General features: G+C 38.1%; 1 protein-coding gene across 7 annotated transcripts in view; it reads left to right on the top strand.

Annotated features, from left to right (window-relative positions):
* SOX6 (SRY-box transcription factor 6) overlaps nt 1–19,279 on the top strand; it is a 650,826-nt gene that overhangs the window by 80,140 nt on the left and 551,407 nt on the right. The gene's annotated exons all lie outside the window — the stretch shown is intronic.

The raw sequence follows: 19,279 nt of genomic DNA, 5'->3' as shown, positions 1-19,279 counted from the left end.
AGATTTTCTTCTTCTTCTTTTAATTGATTGATTTTAGAGAGACAGAGAAGGAAAGGGAGAAAGAGAAAGAGAGAGAGAAGCCTTAATTTGTTGTTCCATTTAGTTATGCATTTGTTGGTTGCTTCCCTTCCTATATGTGCCCTGACTGAAGATTGAACTGCAACCTTGGTGTTTCTGGATGATGCTCTAACTCAGTGGTCCCCAACCTTTTTTGGGTCACAGACCAGTTTAATGTCAGAAAATATTTTCACGGACCAGCCTTTAAGGTGGGACGGATAAATTTATCACGTGACCGAGACAAGCGTCAAGAGTGAGTCTTAGACGGATGTAACAGAGGGAGTCTGGTCATTTTTAAAAAATAAAACATCGTTCAGACTTAAATATAAATGAAACGGAAATAATGTAAGTTATTTATTCTTTCTCTGAGGACCGGTACCAAATGGCCCATGGACCGGTACTTGTCCGCAGCCCAGGGGTTGGGGACAACTGCTCTGACTGTACAACCAGCCAGGTCCCCAGATTTCCTTTCTTTTTAATGGCTGTGTAGTATTTCATTATGTAAATGTCCCACAGCCTTTTTATCCACTCATCCACTGATGGGCATTTGGCCTGCTTCCAAATCTTGGCTATTATTGTAAATAATATTGCAATAAGCATAAGGGTGCATATATTTTTTCAAATTAGTGTTTCAGGTTTCTTTGGGTATAGTCCCAGAAGTGGAATCAGTTGCCTTTTTAATTTTTAGAGGAAATTTCGTACTGCTTTTCACAATGGCTGCACCAATATGTATTCTCACCAACAGAGCACGACTGTTCCTTTTTCTCCACATCCTCGCCAGCACTTGTTTGTTAATGTATTGATGATAGCCATTCTGTCAGGTGTGGGGTGTTATCTCATTGTGGTTTTAATTTGTATTTCTCTGATGATTAGTAATGTTGAACATCTTTTCATATGTCTATTGTCCATCTGTATGTCCTCTTTGTAGAAGTGTCTATTCAGATGACAGGTATGAGATTAACTGAAATGAAAGAGATATTTATAAAAGCCACAATAAAATTAGATTCAGGAGTATTAAAGTGAAATGTCCTGTTAAAATGATCTAAAGTGTTGCCATGTTCATTGAGTTGTGTTTACAGAGAAAGGAGTCAAGTTGAAGTGGATGATATGCTTGATTCAACTCATTTTGCTTTTGCATAAATGGTTAAATAGTCACTGCATTCCAGAAGATTATATAAGCCAGGAAATGGACAGTCAGCTAGAAGAAAGAATTTTTTATTGCTCAAATAAAAATATTAGTTAAAATAAGAGAAAAAATCTTAAAAATTACAAAAAGAAGGAATATATATATTTAATGGACCTGTCTGGGCATAATAATGACTTACTCTGTTATTTATATCATTTTGTTCTATAGTGTTTACTCTGGTATTCATTAGTACAGGACTAGAATACCTTTCATCTTTGTTTTGTCTAACAATATCTTGTAGTGTATTTGAAAAACAGTGTGTCATTTTAAAGGTGCTTCCATTATGCTGAAACCATTATACCAGGATGATGAATCCCAAAACTTCATGCTTAGATTTAGTCAGTTCTACTTACTCTAGGGAATATAAAAGATGCTTGTAGCTAATATACAAACTGTGCACAGGATAGCATACTTTAAAAACAGACTGTGAAGACTTTAGTGAGACTCAATTCCAAAATAAATAATTTATTTGAATAGGTCATATGCATATGTGATAAAAATATATAATGGTACAGATATAGATTAAAAAGCAGATCTCTTATTTTTTTCAGGCACCTCAATTTCTCAGGTTTCCTCCCTGAAAGCCATGTCTATTACTAGTTTCTTTCTTTCTTATTTTTTAATTGAATTCATTAGTGTGACATTGGTTAACAAAACCATACATGTTTTAAGCGTACACTTTGACAAAACATCATCTGCACACTGCATTGTGCACCCAGCGCCTAAAGTGAAGTCTCTTTCCATCTTCATTTATCCCCTCGTCCCTCTTCCATAGCCCCCAACTTCCCTTTTTTCTGGCTGTCGTCATACTATTGTCTGGTTTGTGTGTGTGTGTATGTGTGTGTGTATATATATATATATAATATAATATATATATAATATATACAAAATATATATATATTGCCTAATCCCTTCACTACTTTTCACCTAGCCCCTCACTCCCCCAGTCTATGTATCTATGCTTCTGTTTCTATTTTGTTTCTTAAATTATTTTGTTCTTTAGATTCCACATATAAATGAGATAATATGATATTTATTTTTTTCTGAGCTTATTTCATTTAGCATAATACTCACCAAGTCTATCCATGCTGTTGCAAAAGGTAAGATTTCCTTCTTTTTTTATGGCTGAGTAGTTTTCCATTGTGTAAAGGTACCATAATTTTTATTATTTATTATTATTATTTTTTTGTGTGGCAGAGACAGAGAGAGGGACAGATAGGGACAGAGAGACAGGAAGGGAGAGAGATGAGAAACATCCATTTGTTGTTGTGGCTCCTTAGTTGTTCATTGATTGATTTCTCATATGTGCCTTGACCGTGGGGCTACAGCAGACAGAGTGACCCCTTGCTCAAGCCAGTGACCTTGGGCTCAAGCTGGTGAGCCTTGCTCAAACCAGATGAGCCCGCTTTCAAGCTGGTGACCTCGTGGTCTCAAACCTGGGTCCTCCACATCCCAGTCTGACTCCCTATCCACTGTGCCACTGCCTGGTCAGGCAAGGTACCATAGTTTTTTTTATCCACTCAACTGGCATTAGTGAATATGTTCTCCCACTCAGTGGGTTTCTTTTCATTTTGTTAATGATTTCCTTTGCTATGAAAAACTTTAGTTTCATGTAATCTCATTTGTTTGTTTATTTATATTTTGTTTCCCTTGCCCAAGGAGATATATCAGAAAAAAATTGTTACAAAAAAATTTTCAAGATTTTACTGCCTATGTTTTCTTCTAGGATTTTCAAGGTTTCGCAACTTACATTTAAGTCTAATTCATTTTGAGTTTGTTTTTATGTATGGTATAAGAAGGTGCTCTAATTTCATTTTTTGCTTGTATTTGTCCAGTTATCCCAACAGCATTTATTGGAGAGACTGTCTTTACCCCATTGTATGTTCTTGCCTCCTTTGTCAAATATTAATTGACCATAAAGATGTGGGTTTATTTCAAGGCTTTCTATTCTTTCCCATTGATTTGTATGCGTGTTCTTATGCCAATACCATGCTATTTTGCTTACTATGGGCTTGTAGTATAGTTTAATATCTAGTAATGTGATATCTCCAACTTTGTTCTTTTTTCTCAAGATTGCTGGGGCTATTTGAGGTCTTTTGTGGTCCCATATATATTTTTGGAATATTAGTCCTAGAGCTATGAGATATGCCATTCATATTTAAATGGGAATTGTGTTGAATCTATAGATTGCTTTGAGTAGTATGGACATTTTAATTATGTTTAGTCTTCCTATCTGTGAACATGGTATATACTTCCATTTATTTGTATCTTCTTTAATTTCTTTCCTCAGTATTCTATAATTTTTCAAGTACAACAAGTCTTTTACCTCCTTGGTTAAATTTATTATTATTTTTTGCTATAGTAAATGGGATTGTTTTAAAAAATTTTTTTTACAGAGACAGAGAGAGTCAGAAAGAGGGATAGATAGGGACAGACAGACAGAAATGGAGAGAGATGAGAAGCATCAATCATTAGTTTTTTGTTGCGACACCTTAGTTGTTCATTGATTGCTTTCTCATATGTGCCTTGACTGTGGAGCTACAGCAGACCAAGTAACCCCTTGCTCGAGCCAGCGACCTTGGGTCCAAGCTGGTGAGATTTGCTTAAACCAGATGAGTACGCGCTCAAGCTGGCGACCTCGAACCTGGGTCCTTGGTGTCCCAGTCCTACGCTTTATCCACTGTGCCACCGCCTGGTCAGGTGGGATTGCTTTCTTAATTTCTCTTTATGATAGTTCATTATTGATCTATAAGAATGCCACCAATTTCTGAATATTAATTTTGTTTCCTACTATTTTACCCAATTCATTTATCAGTTCTAATTGTTTTTTGGTGGTTTCTTTAGGGTTTTCTATATTGAGTATTGTGTCATCTACAAATAAGGACAGTTTTACTTCCTCCTTTCCAATCTGAATGCTTTTTATTTCTTTTTCTTGTCTGATTGCTGTGGCTAGAATATCCAGTACTATATTCTGTTGAATAAGCATGGTGAAAGCAGACATCTCTTTCTTGTTTCTGATCTTAAGGGAAATGCTTTTAGTTTTTTCCCACTGAGTATGATTTTGCCTGTGGGTTTGTCATCTATGGCCTTTACTATGTTGAGGTATGATCCCTCTAGTCCCACTTTGCTGATAGTTTTTATCTAAAATGGGTGCTGGATTTTATCAAATGTTTTTTCTGCATTTATTGATATGATCATGTGATTTTTATCTTTTATTTTGTCTGATATATCACATTTATTGATTTGCAAATATTTTAACAACCTTGCATCCCTATAATAAATCCCACTTAATCATAATGTATGATCTTCTTAGTGTATTGCCGGATCAGGTTTGCTAATATTTTGTTGAGGATTTTAACATCTATAGTCATCAGGGATATTGGCCTATAATTTTCTTTGTAATTTCTTTTTTTTTTTTGTATTTTTCTGAAGCTGGAAACAGGGAGAGACAGTCAGACAGACTCTCGCATGCGCCCGACCGGGATCCACCCGGCACGCCCACCAGGGGCAACGCTCTGCCCACCAGGGGGCGATGCTCTGCCCCTCCGGGGTGTCACTCTGCCGTGACCAGAGCCACTCTAGCGCCTGGGGCAGAGGCCAAGGAGCCATCCCCAGCGCCCAGGCCATCTTTGCTCCAATGGAGCCTTGGCTGCGGGAGGGGGAGAGAAAGACAGAGAGGAAGGAGGGGGGGTGGAGAAGCAAATGGGCGCTTCTCCTATGTGCCCTGGCCGGGAATCGAACCTGGGTCCCCCACACGCCAGGCCGACGCTCTACCGCAGAGCCAACCGGCCAGGGCCTTCTTTGTAATTTCTTTATGTGGGTTGGAATTAGGATAATGCTGGCCTCATAAAATGAGTTTGGGAGTCTTCCCTTATCTTGAATATTTAAGAATAGTTTAAGAAAGATAGGTGTTAGTTCTTCTTTGAATGTTTGGTAAAATTTGCCTGTGAATCCATCCTATTCAGGACTTTTTCTTTGCTGGGAGTTTTTTTATTACTACTTTGATTTTATTAGTTATAATTGGTTCAGATTTTCTGCTTCTTTGTAATTCAGTTTTGGAAGATTGTATGTTTCTAGAAATTTATCCATTTCTCCCAGGCTGTCCAATTTGTGGGCATATAGCTGTTCATAATATATTCTTTGGGGTTTTTTTCTCTCTCTCTTTCTCTTTTTTCTTAAAGAGTCTGGTTAAAGGTTTGTCAATCTTATTTATCTTTTCAAAGAATAAGATCTTGGTTTCATTGATCTATATGGTTATTTTAGTTTGTATGTCATTTATTTCCACTCTAATCTTTATTATTTCCTTCTTTCCATTACTCTAAGTTTTGTTTGTTGTTTTTCTTCTAGTTCTTTGAGGTGCTTTTTATCACTTTAATATTTCTTGCCAGTTTCTTCTGACCTGAATTGTTTCTGAATTGTTGAGGAATCAGATGACAGCCTCATGGGAGCTGCCTTGTAGGTAGCGAACTTTTAAGATTCTCCTTCTGTCTTTAATCATTGTAATTTTAATTATGATGTGTCTTGATGTGGGCCTCTTTGAGTCTGTCTTGGTAGGGACTCTCTCTGCTTCTTGAACTTGTGTGATTTTTTCCTTCATCAGGTTAGGGAAGTTTCCAGCCATTATTTCTTCAAACAGGTTCTCAATTACTTGCTAATTGTCTTCTCATTTTGTTACCCCTATGATGCAGATATTGTTATGCTTGATGTTGTTTCAGATGTTTCTTAGATTTTCCTCACTTTAAAAATTCTCTTTTCTTTTTGTTGCTCTGCTTGGGTGTTTACTGTTATCTTGTTCTCTAATTCACTGATTCAGTCCTCTGCTTTGTCTAATCTGCTGTTGATTCTTTCTAGTGTATTATTCATTTCAGATATTATATTCTTCATTTGTCACTTTTTTAATAGTTTCTATGTTCTTTTAAAACTTACTGTCCCTTTGTATAAATTCTCCCTAAGTTTATTAACTTTTCTCCCAAGGCCCTTAAGCATCCTTATAAACATTGTTTTAAACTTTGCATCTAGAATCTTGGTTTCTTCCATTTGATCTAATTCTTTTTCTGGGGCTTTCTCTTGTTCTTCCACTTGGGGCATATTTCTTTAACTTCCCATTTTGTCTTCCTGTTTTTATTTGACTTTGTGTATTAGGTATATCTCCTATGACTCCCAAGCTTGTTATAAGGGCTTCCTGATGTAGTTGTCTTGTGGCTCTCAGTGGCCTAATCTTCTAGATCACCTGAGCTCAGTGCTCCAGAAATGCTTTTTCTTTCTTCTTTTTAGCAAGAGAGACAGAAAGGGACAGACAGGGACAGACAGACAGGAAGGGAGAGATAAGAAGCATCAACTTGTTGTTGTTGCACTTTAGTTGTTCATTGATTGCTTTCTCATATGTGCCTTGACCAGGGGTTCCAGCCAAGCCTATGACCCCCTGTTCAAGCCAGTGACCTTGGGCTCAAGCCAGCGACCTTGGACTTCAAGCCAGCTATCTTTGGGCTCAAACCAGCGACCATGGGGTCATTTCTATAATCCCATGCTCAAACTGGTGACCCTGTATTCAAGCTGGCAAGCCCATGCTCAAGCTGGATGAGCTCATCTCGAGCTAGTGACCTTGGTGCTTTGAACCTGGGTCCTTAACATCCCAGGTCGACACTCTACCCACTGTGCCACTCTCTGGTCAGGCTAGAGATGTTTCTTGAGTGGGTTATGTGGCCCTTCCTGTTTTAGTTGAGTCTTGATTGCCCTTGGCCCATTTATGGGTATAGTTAATCCTCAGACTGGTTGACTATAAAACAGAACTCATTTACTGTGTTTAGGGGCTGCACCTGAGGTGGAGTTGTTCCCAGCACAGTCTGGTTCTTGCCAGAGTCTCCTTTTGGCTGTACCATCGGTTTGTCATATTGGGTTGAGCTCTAGTGTGGTTTAAAGGCCACCACTGATTGTGTTGGTTCTTTGCCCACTTGTATAGGGTTCTGGTGCAGGTTGATGGTCAGACCTTGTGTATAACTGGCCTTGGGCTACCTGACTGGAGCCATCACACTATTCACTGATTTTAGCTGCCTCTACTGAGCCTGAATGTGCATAGGAGGCAGTTCTGGAGGCAGATCAATAAAAGATGCAAGGCTCCCTGTGTTTGACATGCACCTATTGGCTATTGCATTACCCCTTGAGGTTGCTTGAACTTCTTCTAGAGTCTTTTGAAGGAAGACTATAGAGTGGGCCCAAGCTGGCTGTGTCCCACTGCCCTTCCACATGGCGCAAGCTTGGTAAGGTGGGAGCAACCTGTTTGGGAAGACAGGGTCGGTAGGTTTCCTTCTTGGGGGCAGTGTGGTCAGGCCCTCAATGGCTCCTACTCCAGAGCCATACCACTGAGTGTCTGCTAGAGTTTCCAACGCTAGTTTATTCAGGAGAAGTGTACTACTAGTCCAGGTTGGTTGCAGCCAGCTGTCCCCACTGCATCAACAAGTTCAGCAGGGCAGAGCCACCAGGACTTGGGAACACATTTCACTACCCCTTAGCTCTGTAGCCTCACTGCTGAAGCTGGGCTAGAGCCTCTGAGGAAGACTTGTTCGAAAGGTCCCAGCTCTGAGCTGTGTTCCCTTCCTTTCACTGAGCAAAGCTCAGCAGGGTGGGACCATGGGAACTTGGGAAAACAGATCAAGACAGTTATTAATTGGGGGTGAGGATGGCAGAGCCTTTGGGAGGGGAGTGAACACTGAGCCTCCCCCCAGCTCTGTAGCCACCATCAGAGACCTTGGCAGGAGGCTATGAGAGAGACACACTCTGAGTATTCCAGCTTTTAGTAGTCTTTGCCTTTGCAGAACTGAGCTTGGCTGGGTGGGGATACTGGGACTTGGGAAGATAGAGTAAACCCGTCTCCCGCTGGGGTTGGTGCCAGGCAAGCCTGCAGGTGGAGGGGGGTGAAGACTAGCCCCTGTTCCAAAGCCTCATAGTTTAATGTCTGTCTAAGTGTCTGCCTCTGTTTTCTCCAGAGAAAGAGTGCACCAAAGGTCTCTGCTGGGTGCAGCCAACAGTCCTTTCTGCCAGACTCAAGCTTGGCAAGGTGATGTTGCCAGTATTTAGAGGACTGGGTTAGTGTACTCCCCAGACTGGTACTGTAGGAATAGGTGTGTCTGACCCTGGAACATTGTTCCTGATGGTGTGTGGGCTATTGACTCAGGACGAAGACCTCAGTAGCTGACCCTCTGATCTCTCTTTGGGGCCACGCCACCAGGTCTTCTTTTTATGACTCCTGTATGCCCTGAGTTGTCCTCCCTCCACTGAAGCCCTAGGTGAGCATCTGCGAGCAAGCTCCTGTGTATTGGCTTGCTCTTTAGGAGAGCATCTGGAATTCTAGCAGTTCCCCTTGTCTTCCTGGCGGACCGAGTCTCTGCTGATTTTCACTGCCAGATTCTATGTGGGTTCTTATGCCCAGCCCTGGTGCTCTCTGAGTTGGGGGTCCTGGCATGGGGTTGAGATGTAATGTTCCTCATGGTAGACTTTTGCTGCCAAGATATTTCTCTGGCTTCTCAGCTGCCGTACATGGGTGCAGGGGCCAGCCATCTCCATGTCTCTGCCCTTCTTATCAGTCTCTATGTAGCTTATTCTATAAATCCTTGGATATAATACTCCTGTTAGCTGTTGTTCAGTATGTCATTCACATTGACTGTTCTATAATTTAGCTGTAAATCTGGTTTGGTTCCAAGAGGAGGTCAATGTAGTTTCCACCTACTCTGCAGCTATCTTGAAATCTCATCAGTTTCTTATGTATCCATCTAGAGTAGCGATTTTCAACTGGTATATAGCAAGAATTTTTAAACCATGCCATACCTGACTAGTCAGGAGCACTTACCTCTTTTCTCTTAGATTGTATAATAAAAAATGGCAACAGTCAACACAAATGTAGCTTTCTGGTGTGAATGCCTTGTCTTGATCTATAAATATATATGTCATATAATACAGTTGCATCTTACTGGTCACATTGGATTGTAAGGTTGTGTTTGACTGATTAATTCTTGGTACTAGAAATCTGTATATACAAGTATAGGCACATGATTTCTTTAAAAAAGTCACTTTAGAGCAAAAAGGGTAGGTAATTACTATTATTATTATTATCTTGTAAATTAATCAAAATTATGCTCTTTTTGGGTCAGATTGGCAAAATATATATTTTTTGGTGTGCTGTAGAATTTTAGCAATTAGTTTATGTGTGCCATGAGATGAAAAAGGTTGAAAATCGCTAATCTAGAGATATTATACAATGTTTCTTAAATGATATTCTTAACACAAATGGTATTATACATATTTACCTGTAGCTTGCTTTTTAATTTCACATATATATTGGTATATAGAGCTATATACCTATTGGTATATAGAGCTTTCTCATTCCTTTTACGTAGCTACATAATATGTTTGACTCTATTAATGGACTTTTTGGTTGGTTCTAATCTCTTGGTATTACTAACAGTATTGCATTGATATGCTTGTAGAGTCTTCTTTGTATTGATAAGAAAATATATCTGTAGGAAAAAAATCCTAGAAATAAAATTATGGGTTAAAGATTATATTCCACTTAAATTTTAAATGGGTGTTATCAAATTGCCTTTCATAGATGCTGTACTAATTTGTACTCTTAACATTGTGTTTTTGTTTTTTTTTTTTTCATTTTTTTCTGAAGCTGGAAATGGGGAGAGACAGTCAGACAGACTCCCGCATGCGCCGGACCGGGATCCACCCGGCACGCCCACCAGGGGCGACGCTCTGCCCACCAGGGGGCGATAATCTGCCCATCCTGGGCGTCGCCATGTTGCGACCAGAGCCACTCTAGCGCCTGGGGCAAAGGCCACAGAGCCATCCCCAGCGCCCGGGCCATCTTTGCTCCAATGGAGCCTTGGCTGCAGGAGGGGAAGAGAGAGACAGAGAGGAAAGCGCGGCGGAGGGGTGGAGAAGCAAATGGGCGCTTCTCCTGTGTGCCCTGGCCGGGAATCGAACCCGGGTCCTCCGCACGCTAGGCCGACGCTCTACCGCTGAGCCAACCGGCCAGGGCTAACATTGTGTTTGAGAGTACCTGTTTCTCCATATTCTGGACCATATAGGTGAAAATTGGAACCTTATAGTTTTAGTTTGCTTTGTTATAATTTTGTATCAGATTGCTTATCTTATGTTTAAATGTCAGGGATTTAAGAAAAGCTTGTTTTTACCTTTGTATTATTAAATATAATATCCAAGTAGAAAGGTGCACAGAACAAGGATGGTTTATTATAAAGTCAGTATCTGTGTAACCACCGCCCAGTTTAAGAAATAAAACATCTCTAGCATCCCTGAAGTCCTTCTTGTTGTTCCACTCCTGACTATTACTCCCCTTCTTCCTCCAAATCACTTCTTTGCTTTTCTTTATAATTTCATATCCAGAGGATACATCCCTAAATAACCTAGTTTTGGTTTGTCTGTTTTTTATACTTTATGTAAGTGGAATCATTCATTATATACCCTTTCATGTCTGGATCCTTTCCTTTTGTATTATATTAGTGAGATCCACCCTTGTTATTTTGTGTAGCGGTAATTTTCTCATTTTTACCTTCATCTAATTCCATTTTATGACTATATCAGTTTACCCATTCTACTGTTGACAGATATTTCCACTGTAGGTATAATATGGATAATGCTGCAATAAACATTCTTGCACAGTTGGTTGCATCTCTGTAGGGTAAATACTTAAAAGTGGAATTGCTGGATTATAGGAAGTACTTAAAAAAAATCTTTATTAGATAATGCCAAAGTGTTTTGCTAATTTATTCTTCCACCACAATGCATGGCACATGAGTGTTTCTGTTGTCATATGCCCTTTTCCATTATTGGGATTATTAATCTTTGTAGATTAACATTCTGATGGGTGTAAAATCATAATAACATCTCATTATGATTTTAACTTGCATTTTCCTAAGTATTAGTCAAGTTAAGCACATTTTTATATACTTATTGGCCATAGGGAAATCCTCTTTTGTGAAGTTCCTTTTAAAGTTTTCTAAAATTTTACCTATTTTTCTACTCAATTTTTTTTTTACTGATTTGTAGGAGTTCTTAAAATATTTTGAATACATTTATATGTTGCCTTAATTTGGGTTTCAGCAAATGTAGAGCCTGTGACAAGGACTAGGGTACAAATAGCTTTTTGGGAGTGGTCTCAGGAGGTAGAAGAGAGGGCCTGATAACAGTGAGACAGGGAGGAAGGAAAAGCTATTATTAAGGTCACCACTGTGGTTAGGCATCAGGAGCTTGATTACCTAAGAGTTCCCTCTAGGGGCATAACTTCCTAACTTCCAAGCTGAGCTAAAGGTACTCCTATAACCTCCAGAAAGGGTTCTGAAACAGATCGTGGCAGGGCACTCGGTGAGTACTTAAGATGAAGTACTTGCCAGAACCAGTTAAGTCTGAGCTCACATGGAACTGTCTATCAGCTCTGGCTACTATCAGAGGTGGGTCAGTAAACTCTTAAGTGAGGATGGTGTCTTTCCTGTCATGCAAATACCTTTCCCTACACTTTGAGGTTCCTTTTATTTTGTGTCTTTTGATGAACAGAAATGCTTAATATTTATGTAATCAAATGTATCTACCCTTTCTATTTTAGCTAATGTTTTCAATGTCTTAAGATAGCTTATGCCTGGTCTGTGGTGGCACAGTGGATAAGGTATTGGCCTGGAATGCTGAGGTTACCAGTTCAAAACCCTGGGCTTACCCGGTCAAAGCACATATAAGAAGCAACAACTATGAGTTCATGCTTTCTGTTCCTCTCCCTGCTCTTCTCTCTCTCTCAAATCAATAAGTAAACTCTGAAAGAAAGAAAGAAATCAATAAGTAAACTCTGAAAGAAAGAAAGAAATCAATAAGTAAACTCTGAAAGAAAGAAAGAAAGAAAGAAAGAGAAAAGAACACTTACCCTGAATTCCTGAGGATATCTAAAAACATTTTTTGAAAGTGCAAAGATATAGATAATCTTTCCAGGAAAATATGCACAATTATGTACAACTTTGAGGTATTTATGGAACCTTTGAAACCTTTCCATGGAATCCTTGGAGGTTCATTGGTTTCAGGTTAAACATATCCTTTTTGTTTTACCACTCAAATCTAGATCTATGGACCACTTAGAACTGATTTTTTAGGATGATGTGAGGTAGGAGTAAAATTTTATTGAATATCTAATTGACCCAACATCAATTTTTGTGACAATGAACAAAATCAACCTCACCCTTGCCTTATTGCTTAGTAGTGCCCACTTATAACTTTGTCATAAATCAAGTACCTATACCTACTTAGTTTTTTTCCTTTTTCTTCTGGCTCTTGATTTGGTTGCTTTGGAGTATCTTTTTCTTTGTTGGACAAATTCCTCTCTTTCTTAATTACGACTGCTTTATAATAATTCTTGACATCTGGTGGACTGAGTTTATCCTTTGTGTTCTTCTTTAAGATTTTCTCGGATACTTGGATTTTCATATAAAGTTTAGAATCAACTTAGCAAATCATATATACATGCATGCATCAAACTCTTGAAATCTTGATTGAAATTGCATTGAATCTTTAGCTTAATTTGGAGAAATTTACTTCATTACAATTTTGACTATTCTAATACATGAGCACAGTGTAGCCCTCTACTTAAGTCTTTTAACTTATTCTCAAAAATTTTTTATAGTTTATTGCAGTGAGGCCTTGTACATCTTTCATTAGAAGTTTTAGATAGCTCTAGCACAGGGGTCAGGAACCTATAGCTCGTGAGCCAGATGTGGCTCTTTTGATGGCTGCATCTGGCTCGCAGACAAATCTTTAATACAAAAAAAATAATAACATTAAAAATATAAAACATTAGGCCTGACCTGTGGTGGCGCAGTGGATAAAGCGTCGACCTGGAACACTGAGGTCGCTGGTTCGAAACCCTGGGCTTGCCTGGTCAAGGCACATATGGGAGTTGATGCTTCCAGCTCTTTCCCCCCTTCTCTCTCTCTCTGTTTCTCTCTCTCTCCCCCTCTCTCTCTCCTCTCTAAAAATGAATAAATAAAATTAAAAAAAATATATAAAACATTTTCATGTATTACAATCCATTCATTTCCTACCGCTCATGTTCATGGTTGCAGGTGGCTGGAGCCAATCACAGCTGTCCTCCGGGACAACATCAAAGTTTGATTGGATAATGCCTAACGTACACGGGTCATTGTATGGCTCTCATGGAATTACATTTTAAAATATGTGGCGTTCATGGCTCTCTCAGCCAGAAAGGTTCCCGGCCCCTGCGCTAGCAGGGCAGCTCAGTTGGCTAGAGCTGTCCCAAAGCGCAGAGGGTGCGGGTCTGATCCCCAGTCAGAGCACATTCAGGAGCAGATTGATGTTCCCCTTTCTCTCTCTCTCTCTCCCTCCCTTCCTCCCTCCCTCCCTGCCTCCCTCCTTCTCCCTCTCTCCCTCTCTCCCTCCCTTCTTCTCTCAGTAAAATCAATTTAAAAATAAGAAAAACTAAGTGTTAGATATTTGATACTTAATGGTTTTATGTAAATGATTTTTATAAATTTATTTTGCTTGAGGGTGTATACAGAAATGCAATATACTTTTATGTATAATACCCTTGCATAAAACAGGCTTGTGAAACTCAGTTATTAAGACATTTTTTTATCTTTATTTTTATTCATTTTTTAGAGAGGAGAGAGAGAGAGAGAGAGAGAGAGAGAGAGAGAGAGAGAGAGAAAGGGGGGAGGAGCAGGAAGCATCAACTCCCATACGTGCCTTGACGGGACAAGTGCAGGGTTTTGAACCGACGACCTCAGAGTTCCAGGTCGACGCTTTATCCACTGCACCACCACAGGTCAGGCGTCAAACTCAGTTATTATTATTCTTTCTTTGTAGATTATTTTGAGGTTTATCCCTACACAGTCATATCATCTGTACAAAATGACAATTTGATTTCTTCTTTTTCAGTCCTCATACCTGTATTTCTTTTTCTTGCCTTCTTGTACTATTTAAGACTTCTGATACAATATTGAAAATAGAAGTAGCGGTGGTGGACTTCCTTGTATTCTCTATCTGAAAAAAAATGCTTTCAACATTTTACCATTAAGTATGATTGTGAAATATTTACTTACAAATAATGTTTATTGTGCAGTTGTTGTAGACACACCATTCTGTCAATTAAGTAAAATTTGCTGATCATATTTAAATTTTTTATATTTTTCCTGTTTTTTTAAAGTTTACTTATTTTATTATTTATCAAGAGAGGTATTTTAAAAATCTTTACTTCAATTATAAATTTCTCTATTTTACCTTAAATTTCTGACAAATTTAGCTAAATATTTTGAGACTATGTGACTAGGTTCATACAAATTTATATAATCATTGTATCTTAACAATATATATTTGTATACGTATACATGTGAATTGTCTGTTATCGTTAGCTGTAATCTTTACGGTAATACTACTTGCTTTTAAGCCATTATTGTTTAATATTAGTAGAATTTTCTTCTTTTTATTTTATTTATTCATTTTAGAGAGGGGGGAGAGAGAGAGACAGCGTTCCAGGTCGATGCTTTATCCACTGCACCACCACAGGTCAGGCAAGAATTTTCTTTAGGTTAGTGTTTGCATATTATGTTTTAAAATTCTGTTTACTGTTATCTTTTTTGCATCCTTATGGTTTAGAAGTGTCTCTTATAAACCACACATAATGAGGATTTAAAAATTATAGTATTTGCTCTGGCCGGTTGGCTCAGTGGTAGAGCATCGGCCTGGTGTGCAGGAGTCCCGGGTTCGATTCCTGGCCAGGGCACACAGGAGAAGCGCCCATCTGTTTCTCCACCCCTCCCCCCTCCTTCCTCTCTGTCTCTCTCTTCCCCTCCTGCAGCTGAGGCTCCATTGGAGCAAGGATGGCCCGGGCGAGCACTGGAGATGGCTCCTTGGCCTCTACCTCAGGCGCTAGAATGGCTCTGGTTGCAGCGGAGCAACTCCCCAGATGGGCAGAGCATTGCCCCCTGGTGGGCATGCCGGGTGGATCCCGGTCGGGTGCATGTGGGAGTCTGTCTGACTGCCTCCCCGTTTCCAACTTCAGAAAAATACAAAAATAAATAAATAAATAAAAATAAAAAAATAAAAATTATAGTATTTGTTTATTTACATGTAATCTCTAAATATCCTGTGCATCATACTTCCAACTCTGACATACCCTGTTCTCCAATTTGCTCACTTTTGTCTATGTCACTTACCACTATCTAAACTAAGTATTATTTATATATTACTTAGTTATCTTGTTTATTGTTTTCTCAATGAAGGCAGGGATATTTGCTTATTTAATTTATTTATATGTCCACATCACTGAGTGGATAGACTTTCAGAAATTTTGAGCAATATAATGACTCAGTGAGTTGCATTTCAGATGCTTTTTTTAGAAATTTTCAAAGATACTGATTTATAAAGAAGTTCTACACATACAAAATCTGTTCAGCCAAGGACTTTCTAAACTTTTTGATCATATATATAATCTTACTGAGGTGTTAACATCTATTAAATTCTCAGGAAACGAGTCTTTACTAGAACATACTTTGAAAACACTGATTTAGAAGATATGATTATTGAAGGAGTATTCCTTGTAAGTCAGAGATTAGAGAGTCATTTAGAGGAAACGACTAAATCAGGAGTTAGCAAACTCTGTCCAACTGGCCAAATGTGGCTCACTACCTATTTTTATAAATAAAATTTTATTGGAACACAGCTATGCCTATTTACTTAAGTATTGTCTATGGCTGCTTTTGTTTTATAATGGCAGAACTAATTAGATATAACAGAATTCACTTGGCCTTCAGAGCTTAAAATATTTATTATCTGTCCTTCTAAGGAAAAATTATTTACTAACTGATTTTTGCTAATAATTGCCAAAATATTGTTAAGCATATATATATATATATATTTTATTTTTTTATTTTTTATTTTTATGAAGCTGGAACCAGGGAGGCAGTCAGACAGACTCCCGCATGTGCCCTACTGGGATCCACCTGGCATGCCCACCAGGGCGTGATGCTTTGCCCATCCGGGGCGTCGCTCTTTTGCGACCAGAGCCACTCTAGCTCCTGGGGCAGAGGCCGTGGAGCCATCCCCAGTGTCCGGGCCATCTTTTGCTCCAATGGAGCCTGGGCTGTGGGAGGGGAAGAGAGAGACAGAGAGGAAGGAGAGGGGGAGGGGTGGAGAAGCAGATGGGCACTTCTCCTGTGTGCTCGGGCTGGGAATCGAACCTGGGACTCCTGCATGCCAGGCCGACGCTCTACCACTGAGGCAACCAGCCAGGGCCAGCACTTACATATTTTTTATATAGACCATCTCGTTTAATTATCCTAAAAATCTTTTGAGGTAGGCAATATGATTATTTTTATTTTACAGTTGAGTAAACTAAGATGAAGAGATATTAAATAACTGCCCATGATCACATATTTAATAATTGACAGAGACAGAGTTTGAATCTAGGTCTGCCTCATAGCCTTCATTCTTTCTCACTATACCAGACTGTCTTCTGTTTCCTGTTGTTCTTGTGCAGTGTGAGGTAATGGAATAAATAATAGGAAAGTTAAAAAAGTCATACTGTGCAGTGTAACTGTTACTGTAGGAGGTTAGTTATACTGGTAATTTTTTTCCCCTTTTATTTTGAAGTTCTGTGTGCTTACAATTACTAGGGCATAACAATAATAAATACTACATTCTTTTAAAAAGGTACATTTGCAGAATAAGGATTTAATAATTAACTTCCCAGATATAATTTTTGTATTTTTTTTTTTTGGTGAGACAGAGAAAGGGGAGGGGTATGGATATAGACAAACAAGAAAGAGTAGAGAGGAGAAACATCAATTCTATGTTGCGGCACCTTAATTGTCCATTGATTGCTTTCTCATATGTGCCTTGACTGGGGGGGGATGACTACAGCAGAATGAGTGACCCCTTGTTCAAACCAGTAACGTTGGGCTCAAGCCAGTGACTGTGGAGTCATGTCTATGATCCTACGCTCAAACTGGCAACCCCTTGCCCAAACTGGTGAGCCCACACTCAAGCCGGAGACCTTGGGGTTTTGAACCTGGGTCCTCTGCATTCCAGGCCGATGTTCTATCCACTGCATCACCATCTGGTCAGGCACAAATTCTTAACTATTTTAAATTGATTCTAAAACACATATCTCCATTTGTAATCTTTTTTTTTTTCATTCTGATTAGTCTTGTATAGACTCTATACTAACAGAAAAGAGAGAATAAGTAAATATTTTAAGGGCAAGCATGCCCATAATAGTAACAAATACTAGCATTTACTAAATGCCAAGAGACTGTACTAATTGCTTTCATGTGTTATTTCACTTAATCTTAGCAATGAATCTGTGGATCAGAATAGTAGTATTATGTGCAAGTTATAGAACCAAGAAACAGATTACTGATTAAGGAAAAAGTTAATTTGTCTTATTCCATACCTTCAGAGGAATATTGCTGATTCAAAAGAAGTTAGCTACAATAGAGAGAATAGGATTCTAAATAAAAATTTAAATTACCACATACTATTATGCCTGGTAATGGGCTATATTTTACTTAAACATTCTCTTATTTTTGGATACAGGATATAGAATTCACATTATTAATTAAGCAGATTTACTTTCTTCTTAATTACAGTTTAGAAAAAGTCTTTTATAATGTTGGTCAAGATAGTGACATTTACAAGGACAAATTCTGTATAAGATAGTAGAATTCATATTTTTTATGCTTAATTTATTTTTTTCAGTTAAAAATGTTCAGCATTATAAAAATTAAAAAAAAAACCAAAAATAGAAAGAAAAGCCAGAATTTACCCCTAGTCCTATATTCAGTGGTAGCCTTTGAATTATTTTTATAAGTGGTACAGGGAATGAAGAATTGTCAAATTGCCATCCAGAGAGAATGTGCTGTATTGTAGTGAATGAGAGTGCCTGATTTCTCATGTTCATGGATGTTTTAAATCTTTGCTAAACATTTTTCTGTATTGATTTATAAATTATTATATTAGCATTTTAAAAATTGTGAAATTGAACACATTTTAAGCTTATTTGCTTTTTCCATTTTCTCACTTGTAAATATTTCATTAGTTTTGTGGCCTATTTTTCTGTTTCTTTCTTAATGATTTGTTGGAACTCTTAAAATCCATTTGGAATTTATTTTAAAGTGTGAGGTAGGAATTCAATGTTATTTTCCCCAAATATCTTAACATTTCCAACATCATTTATTGAATAGCTTATAATTTCAATTATTGACTTGAACTGTCACATATCACATACTAAATTTTTCTGTACACTGTTATCTATTTCTAGATTTTCTGTTGTTCATTGATCTACTTTCCTTTGCCAATTACTGCTTTAATTTTTATATTTTTGTAATTTTTATATATTACACATATTAAACCTAAAAGTTGTTAAGATTATTTTATTCTTGGAAAGAAATTAAAGTTCTATATTTAATTTTTGAGATCACCGCAAAATTTAAATTATATTTTTAATGTATGAAATAACATTCTTGACCTTACTATATTTCTCTTTAGGTTTTGTAAGTTTTCATATTGTTTATGTGAGATACATGGCAAATATTTTAATTTTTTTTTCTTAGATGAAAGTCTACTCTGTCCAGCAAAATTATTCTGGGAAGCTACTCTGAGGTAGAAGATGCAAGGAGGAGGCTTTGAATTATAGGCTGCTTTGTGGACTTGGCATAGTGCCTGTCCCAGAGATGTCTGCTTGTTGAAAGGCAGGAGTGGGATCAGGGTACAGAAATGGTAGGATTTGGAATCTTTTATTTTATTTTATTATTATTATTTTTTTGGATTTGGAATCTTTTAAAAGGAGCTCCTTTAGCATCAGAACCAGTCAGTTTTGAAAGGCTAGGATCTGAATTATTAAGGAATGCTACTTAAATGAAAAATGGGAAGTGCCCTATCTTTGAAACCAGAGATTGTGAATTTGAGTGCCAACCCTGCCACTTATTACCTTTGTGAATATTTAATCCTATTAAGTTTCAGTTCTTT

This window comes from Saccopteryx bilineata, chromosome 1 (assembly GCF_036850765.1).
Source record: "Saccopteryx bilineata isolate mSacBil1 chromosome 1, mSacBil1_pri_phased_curated, whole genome shotgun sequence".
In the NCBI taxonomy this organism is placed as follows: Eukaryota; Metazoa; Chordata; class Mammalia; order Chiroptera; family Emballonuridae; genus Saccopteryx; species Saccopteryx bilineata.
The sequence above is the reverse complement of the archived record's forward strand: the minus strand, read 5'-3'. Positions and strand labels throughout refer to the sequence as shown.